The sequence below is a fragment of the Diceros bicornis genome, chromosome 12, assembly GCF_020826845.1.
Source record: "Diceros bicornis minor isolate mBicDic1 chromosome 12, mDicBic1.mat.cur, whole genome shotgun sequence".
Taxonomy (NCBI): Eukaryota; Metazoa; Chordata; class Mammalia; order Perissodactyla; family Rhinocerotidae; genus Diceros; species Diceros bicornis.
The window spans coordinates 19,929,792-19,938,192 of record NC_080751.1 but is presented as its reverse complement, the minus strand read 5'-3'; positions in this window follow the sequence as shown (position 1 = coordinate 19,938,192).

Below are 8,401 nucleotides of genomic sequence, written 5' to 3'. Positions count from 1 at the left end.
TCTTGTGTTTTATATCCCCTTCTAGCATAGCATTTACCACATTTTATTGTAGTTATTTGGCGATGAGCAATTTGAATACTTATTGTAGTACTCTCACCATTTCCTGTCCCACAGAGTAGCTGGCATGTGAATGTTTATTAAGCGAGTAAATGAATAGTAAAGAGAGGGACTATTGTGAATAGACCTTAGGGCAGTGGTGTCCAAACTTTACAGTGATAAGGATCATCTGAGTTGCTCATTAAAATACAGATGCTCTGGATTTACTCCAGAGAGTCTACCTCATTTGGCAGGTCTAAAAATGTGGAGCTCAGGGATCTATTCTTTAACAAGCATCCCAGATACTTCTGGTGGCCTGTGAGAAGCCCTCCCCTAGAATGCAAAGCAAATAATCTGAAAAAAAGCAAAGAACATTTGTTCCTTGTGATGGCATACGTTGCAGAATGTGCTTATGCCCATAAGAGATCCCTGGAGGGAATTGTTCTTGGCGCTGCTGAGAATAGATACCAGCCTAAGTCTGAGAAAGCCACAGTGAAGTGAATTCCGTGAAGACTCTCAAGAACCATCTAGCTCTCTGTACGAGGGCTGGACTGGCTCTTTTTCAGAACAGTCGTCGTCAACTCCCATATGTTTGTTTTGTTAGAATAGTCACTATTTAGCCAGGCCCAAGCTGTTTTCGTTAATATGTTCCCTTTGTGTCAAGCTTCTCTTTGGATGTTCTCCAAGCATTTTAGCAGTTTTAGGCCTGTCTTCCCTTGTTCCCTGAGGGAGGAACAAGCACAAGTTCACACCAACTGCCAACTCGTTAGCAAGGAATTGCTCAAGAGCAGCTCCTGGGGCCTCAGATGCAGGCAGGAGAGAAAGAGTGGGATAATTACCAGCCCCCTACCCTCTACTCTGTCTCCTTCTCCCCACCCACCCTGCCAAATGCTCACTGGTGTCTTCAGCAGGTGGCTCCCACCCCTGCCTTCAAGTCTGCTCAGATAATTTCCCTCCCAAGATAGATAAGGTCCAGAAAGATTCACAGGTTTTAGACAATGCGGGACTGCCAAGGACCACATTGGCCAAAGTGAAGACTCTATGAATGAACCAACGGGATCTTGCAGAGATGGTGGTAAACACGGGTTAGTTAGGCTCTGGTTCAGAAAGCAGAAAGGTTAGGAGCAGATGTCCACTGGATGCCAAGCAGCAGTTCTCCCAGAGGTCCAGGGCCTCCAGCCTTAGCCACATAGATCTGCCTGGACTTGTCCTGACTCCTCATTTCTGTGACTTTCCTTCTGGTAAACTGCCTCTCAGCTCTACAGACTCTGATTTCCTCAGATCCAATGAGGCTAACCCAGTTGAATTAACCCAGTTTCTGCTTTAGGTACTTCTCTGACTCCATATTTGCTAGGTTCTGCCTTCTCAATCATGGGCTCCTTAGCATGCCCTCTCTTCAGCTTCATGACTCCAGACTTGAGCAAGACGCCATTACAAGGCCAAAGCAAGACACATATGTGTTCAAAGCAGATCATCTGAGGAAGACACTGAACTCTTCACCAATGGTTTACGAGGAACATTTGACTCTTGTCAGTTTTCTGGAAGGATTTATATATCTGAAGGAAAGAGGAGAGAGCCACACTGGCAGCTACCCCTTGGGAAGTCTTTTCAGTGGTCTGCCCCTCTGGAATTATTCCCTGATGCTTTGTGGAGATGGTCTGACCCTGATAGCTTGATTTCTTGCCTCGTGGACTGCTTTGCATTTGTGTCTTCGTGTTTTCTTAAAAGTAAACATACAGTAAAGTTAACTCTGTGTGTGTGTGTGTGTGTGTGTGTGTGTACAATTCCATGAGTTTTAACACATGTATAGATTCATGCAACTACCACCACTATCAGGATACAGAACAGTTCCATTTCCCCAGGAAACTCTCTTGTGATGCCTCTTTGAGTGTTTCCAAGCTTTATTTTAAAGCCTTAATATCAGAAAAATCACTAGTAAAGAGTTAAGCTCTATAGAAAAGTTAAAAGATAGTTGGTGTTCAATATTTGAAGGAACTTGTCATGCAGGGTTGGATTACATGTACAGGGTGAGGACAAATTCCCATGATCCCAAGTCCTAAATGAGTTCTTAGGTAGTCTTCCCAGGCAAGTTGGCTGAGCTAGTCCCTCCTCCTCAGGCAAGCAAGAGCTACTCAGCTCAGGAAAAGCATCCCTGTGCTGGATGGCAACCTGATGGCTTAAAGTTGCATCCACCATACCCATTCCTTTGGGTATAGCTAATATGAATCCAAAATCATTAGGCTGTAGCCAAGAAACTTCTGAATACAAACTCTCACTGTGGTCATGTCCATTAAATTCCAAGGTGTAATCATCCAGATTTGGGGAAATAAGCATCCAGCGTGTGCACACACACACATAACACACGTATCTACTCCACAACAAAACACAAACCTAAAGACTAAACTGAGAGAAAATCAAGATTCCAGCTGGGTTTTGAGCTGAAAAAATGAAAAGAAAAATTAGTATTTTAGAATATATTTTTTTGTCAGAGGAAGTGACTGATAAAGGCAAAGGAAAAACCAGCTGTTTCAGCTTTGGGAAATTCACAACGCTCCTGTGTTTAATGGGTATGTTGAACTTTTTGGAACATTTCAAAAAATATTCTTGGCAAATAATTTTTCCACTTAAAATTCTGCTTCAAGCAATGAGGGATGTTGTCACTAACACCATTGTTACCTCATGGGCCACGCCATCTCTAGGAACAGCCTGAGTTTCAGTGGGAGGGAAACAACAGCCTCTGGGGCTCAGAGACCAGGGGAGACTTGTAGAGGACGGTAAGTGTGTTGGAGTCATTTGGATTTTTATTCTGCCTCTTCCACTCGCACTGGCTGTGTGACTTTGGGCAGGCAGCCTAACCTCTCTGAACTTTAACAATGTTTAAGTTCAGTTCAGTTTAACTCTCTCACTTTAACAATGGAAATCCTATATACTTTATAGGGTGGTTTGGAGGGTTTAACAAGATAGTATATGTAAAATGTCTGCCACACAACAGGCACTCAATGAATGTGATTTTTGCCTTTCCTTTCCCTATTTAATCCATCCCTCTGCCTCCAAACAGAGCCCCACTCAAACTAGTCAGAGTTTATCTTATTTTTTAAGCCCATGAGAGAAAAATGATGATTTAATCTGTCTGCTAATTCATCCTATGACTTTAAATTTTCCCTAGCAGGGAATGATGTCTTAAAACTAACTTAAAAAAGTTGTTTTAAGTTTGTTTTAAGTTTGGACTAGTTCCACTTTAGGATCCTCAGCAGAAAAGGAGAGTAGCTTGGCAGGGCTGCCCAGATGTTGTGATCAGGAAAGTCTAAGTTATGTTGTGCTAATAAACAACCCCAAATCTTAGTAGTGTTTTACAATAGTTTCTCATTCACCAAAAAAAAAAAAAAAAAGATGGATTGATATAGCATAGAAGGATAGATGGATGGATGAATAGATAAGTGATAAAGCAAATATAGCAAAATATTAATTGTGAAATCAGATGATGGATATGTGGATGTTTGCTGTATAGTTCTTTCAACTATTTTGTATATTTCAACATTTTTCACAATGAAAGGTGGGGGAGAAAAGTTTATTTCTCACTTATGCTACAAGTCCAACAAAGGTTGGCTATGTTGGCTCCATATCTTCTCACTCCAGGACCCAGGATGGTGGATCATCTTTGAAAGTAGCTGGTTGCCATGGTAAAGGGAAAGAGAGTCCTGCTGGTATTGCACAGACAGTTGGGTATTTCAGCCTGGAAGCGAAGTACGTCACTTCTGCTCACAACTCATTGGCCTGAGCCATTCTCACATGGCCCTACCCCAGGCCATGGAAACTCAATCCTATCATGTGCCTAGACAGGGGAGGGCTGGAAACATTTGTCAAGCAGCATAAATGATTGCCCTGACATAAATAAACTCCTTAAAAGAACCACACACCTTAGTGCCATCATCATTAATAATATGAACATGAAAAGGCATATTTACTTAAAGCAGTGACAGTAAGAGAATTCAGAAGCTTTTTCTTTCTCAGCCACTTTCCTTCTTTTAATCTCCTTTAAAGGGAGCAAAACTAACCCACTAAAGGCTGATATATTCCAAACTTCTTGCTGGCTGGTTTTTCAGCCAGCCAGTCAGCCAGCCAGCCAGCCGGCCAGTCAGCTCTTTCTAGAATCTCATCACCTTTTTATTGAGTCAGCTCATTTTCACTGAGTCAGTAAGATACGTGGAAGCCTTCCAGAGAACTTAAGAAAAGCAGAAGTTAGATGGAGACTGATGAGGCTTTTCAGAAATGGGGTAATAAAATACAATATTAGAATAAACAGTATTTCAAAATTATTCTTGACTCAACATTTTAGAGAAGTCAGGAAAGACTTCATAGCTGAGGTGACATTTAAGCTGGCACTTGAAGGCATTTGCTAGGTAGAAAATGGAGCAAGGCATTCCAAGCAGAGGGAACAAGCTGTGCAGTGGCAAGAAAATCGTTCTGGCTTGGTATATCTGAAGGAGAATCAGAAATTCACTTCGGCCAGAGTCTGGAGTGCCAGTCAGGATCACTGTGAAAGCACTAGGGTAGAACTAAAAATATTGTTGTAATTTTCATTTGTTAGCAAATGGGGAATGGAATACCGTACTTGTTCAGGAAAAATTTTAATTAATCTTATCTAGTGCTATAGTTATATGACTCCAAAGAGAAAAGGTCATCTTCAAGTAATTTGCTGTGTAGAGTACTATAGGTTTCTACGCTGAATACTAAGTTTCTAGAAATTGAATCCCTCTTATTTACTGGCAATAATTTTTAAGTCATATACATATTTAATATAATCATATTAATTTTCTTTGGAAAGAGCAATTGATCTACTAGACTGCAAATAAATTAAGACAAAACCACCAGGTTAAAAAAACAAACACCTGAGGAGCGTGGGCACATCATGAGGCCATTTTTTTTTTTTTTTTTGTGAGGAAGATCAGCCGTGAGCTAACATCCATGCTAATCCTCCTCTTTTTGCTGAGGAAGACCGGCTCTGAGCTAACATCTATTGCCAATCCTCTTCCTTTTTTCCCCCAAAGCCCCAGTAGATAGTTGTATGTCATAGTTGCACATCTTTCTGGTTGCTGTATGTGGGACGCGGCCTCAGCGTGGTCGGAGAAGCAGTGCGTCAGTGCGAGCCTGGGATCCGAACCCGGGGCCACCAGTAGCTGAGCGCGAGCACTTAACCGCTAAGCCACGGGGCCAGCCCATGAAGCCATTTTAAATGAAATGTGTCAGGAGGAAGGTGATGGGGAGAAGAGAAAGAAGGGGCTTTGCATGTGATATAGTATTTAATCCTAACACATTTTCTGAAGTGGATGGATATTATTGTCACCATTGCATAAATGAGAAAACTGAGAACCAAATAAAGTTGTTTCTTATAAAATTAGCTGTTTAAAATTGAGCCTTATTTTTCAGCATCTGAGACTTTTCCCCTGTAAAACGGAGATATGGCACACACTGCCTACCTCACAGATTGTTAGCAAGGTTAAAAGAAGTAACAAATAGAACTTTTGTCATCATTCTTGACCTTTACCAGATTTTAAGTTCTCTGATTCTGTCCTGATGTTTGCATATTATTCAAAACTGGGTCTTTATAAAAGACACTTTATGAAGCCTGTTTGTGGAGAAAGTCTTTTCCTAGCATATCTTAAAAAATACTACTTCAAACAATTTATTTTTAAATAATTAAAAATATTGTCTTTATATGAATTTTTTTTTTTTTTGGTATAAAAATAGAGTACGAACCTTGGCCATTATTTCAAATCCATGCATAGAATATCCCAGGAAAAGCAGTTTTATTTCCTTAAACACCTTTAGTTTTCTCTTGGCATTATTTATTTTTTTTGCTGAGGAAGTTTCGCCCTAAGTTAACATCTGTTGCCAATCTTCCTATTTTTTTCCGCTTGAGGAAGATTAGCCCTGAGCTAACATCTGTGCCAATCTTCCTCTATTTTGTATGTGGGTCACCGCCTCAGCATGGCCGGCGAGTGGTGTAGGTCCATGGCTGGGATCCGAACCCCCAAACCCAGGCCACCGAAGCAGAGCATGCTGAACTTAACTACTATGCCATGGGGCCAGCCCCTCTCTTGGCATTATTAATAGTTTTGTTTGAAAATGTATTTTGCCCTTTCTGCCTTTCTTTTTTTGGTGAGGAAGATTGGCACTGAGTTAACATCTGTTGCCAATCTTCGTCTTTTTGCTTGAGGAAGATTGTCCCTGAGCTAACATATGTGCCAATCTTTCTCTACTTTGTATGTGGGACACCGCCCCAGCATGGCTTGATGAGTGGTGTGTAGGTCACGCCCAGGATCCAAACCCACAAACCCATGGGCCACCAAAGCAGAGCATGCAAACTTAACCACTATGCCACCAGGCCAGCCCCCTTTTCTGCCTTTTAAAACAAAATGTACTAAATAATAATGTTATGTGCCAGACACAGTTCTAAAGGTTTTACATACATTAACTTATTTATTCCTCACAACCACACCATAAGGTAAACACTGTTATTATCTCCACTTCCAAATGAGAAAATTTGAAGCACAGAGATATTAGGTGACTTGCCTAAGGTCACACACAGTTAATAAGTGGCTGAGCCAGGATTTGAATTGAAGCATCTTGGCTCCAGAATCTGAACTCTTAAACACGGAGTTATGATGATACTCTTCTGAAGATAATGGATCATCTTCCTAAATCCATCAGGGCCATTATTATGTATATCAATTTTTACTTGATATCCACAGAAAGTACTGTGGTGTAGTACAGGATTGTGTCCCTATAGTATAGAGATGTTCCTATTTATTATACTTTTTGACTTACTATATCTGCTTTTCACATTTTTTCTTTGTCCTCTTTCTGTGAAAAAAGTCATTTTCAGTATATCTGTCTCTACAAATTGCCTTTTTTCCTCTAGTTATTCTGCTTCCAATTTCCTAAGAGCCAGAAACCAGATCACCCCATGTGTTAGAACCGTCTCTAAAATAGGAGTCCTGAGGTTTTGAGAGAAGACTCAAGCCTTCAGAGAACGGCTTTGTGACACCTGTGACATCTTTAGTTTTGGGCACGCTTTCCCTTCTTGTCTGTGATCCAGACAGTTCAGGTGGCTGGATGAGTGACTTCTCAATACGCGAGGTGTCACAAAATATAAATTCAAGGCATTTCTACTCTTCCACCTGCTCAAAATTGTTTCAGTCATTATCACGATTAGAAGAATGGTCTAGGGCCGGCCCAGTGGCTTAGCAGTTAAGTGCGCGCACTCCGCTGCTGGCTGCCTGGGTTCGGATCCCGGGCGTGCAGGGAGGCACCGCTTCTCTGGCCATGCTGAGGCCGCGTCCCACATACAGCAACTAAAAGGATGTGCAGCTGTGACATACAACTATCTACTGGGGCTTTGGGGGGAAAATAAATAAATAAAAAAAAAAAAACAAGAAGAATGGCCTAGTTCCTCAAGCTTCTGGGTAGCCATCTGATGCTTAGAAGTAGAGAGACGTGGCTATAACTTGTATAAAAATAGCCCTTCCAGATGGCTGAGGGGCAAAGTTACAACTCAGCAGCTTGATATAGCTGAGCACTCAAATTTTGGAGTAGGAGGAGAGCTATGCGAGATGTGGCCAAAGAGACTGGGCTTGAGTCCAATCCTAAGTAGAACAGTATATGCCAGGAGAGATCACTTAACGTGGCAGATTAGCTGTTAAGATTTCCTGTTTACTTCGTCTCCATCTCCTCCCCATCTCCCTTGATTCAATCTTACCTCTCAGCCCCAAGGAACACACACACATACATACATTTTTTAAAAAAAGAAGTATAAAGTAGAGGTACAAACCATAAATCTTAAAGGGCTTTAGAATTCTACTAGCCTAACTCCTTGTTTAGACGCAAGTAAACCGAGACATAGAAAGGTGATGACCACATAGGCCCGACCAGCGTGTCTGTGGGACTCAGATGTTCCAGCTTCTCATCTGGGGCTCATCTTCCCGCTCTTCTGTGGGAAGGTGTGTGCAGTTACACTAGGCCACATTTCCCCCAGTCCTGCCTTGAGTCATTCCAAACTGAAAAATTGAAGCCTCTAGTTAAAAAAAAAAAAAAAAGATGGAAAATTACACAAGCCAGGACATTGCTTCCATCCCTCAAAACAAATACTAAGGCTCTGAGAGATGAGTCACTAGCTTGAAACCTCTTGTTTCACAAATAAAAATACTTACTCATCAAATGCTTCAATAGATTAAAATATGTAGTTTTCACATTTTCCCCATCTTCTAATAATTCTGCATTTCTATCCGATACTCTGGAAGAAGACTTAAGCTTCTTTCTGTAGTAAATCCATTGCTTTAAATATCTTAATGTCTATTTAAATAAT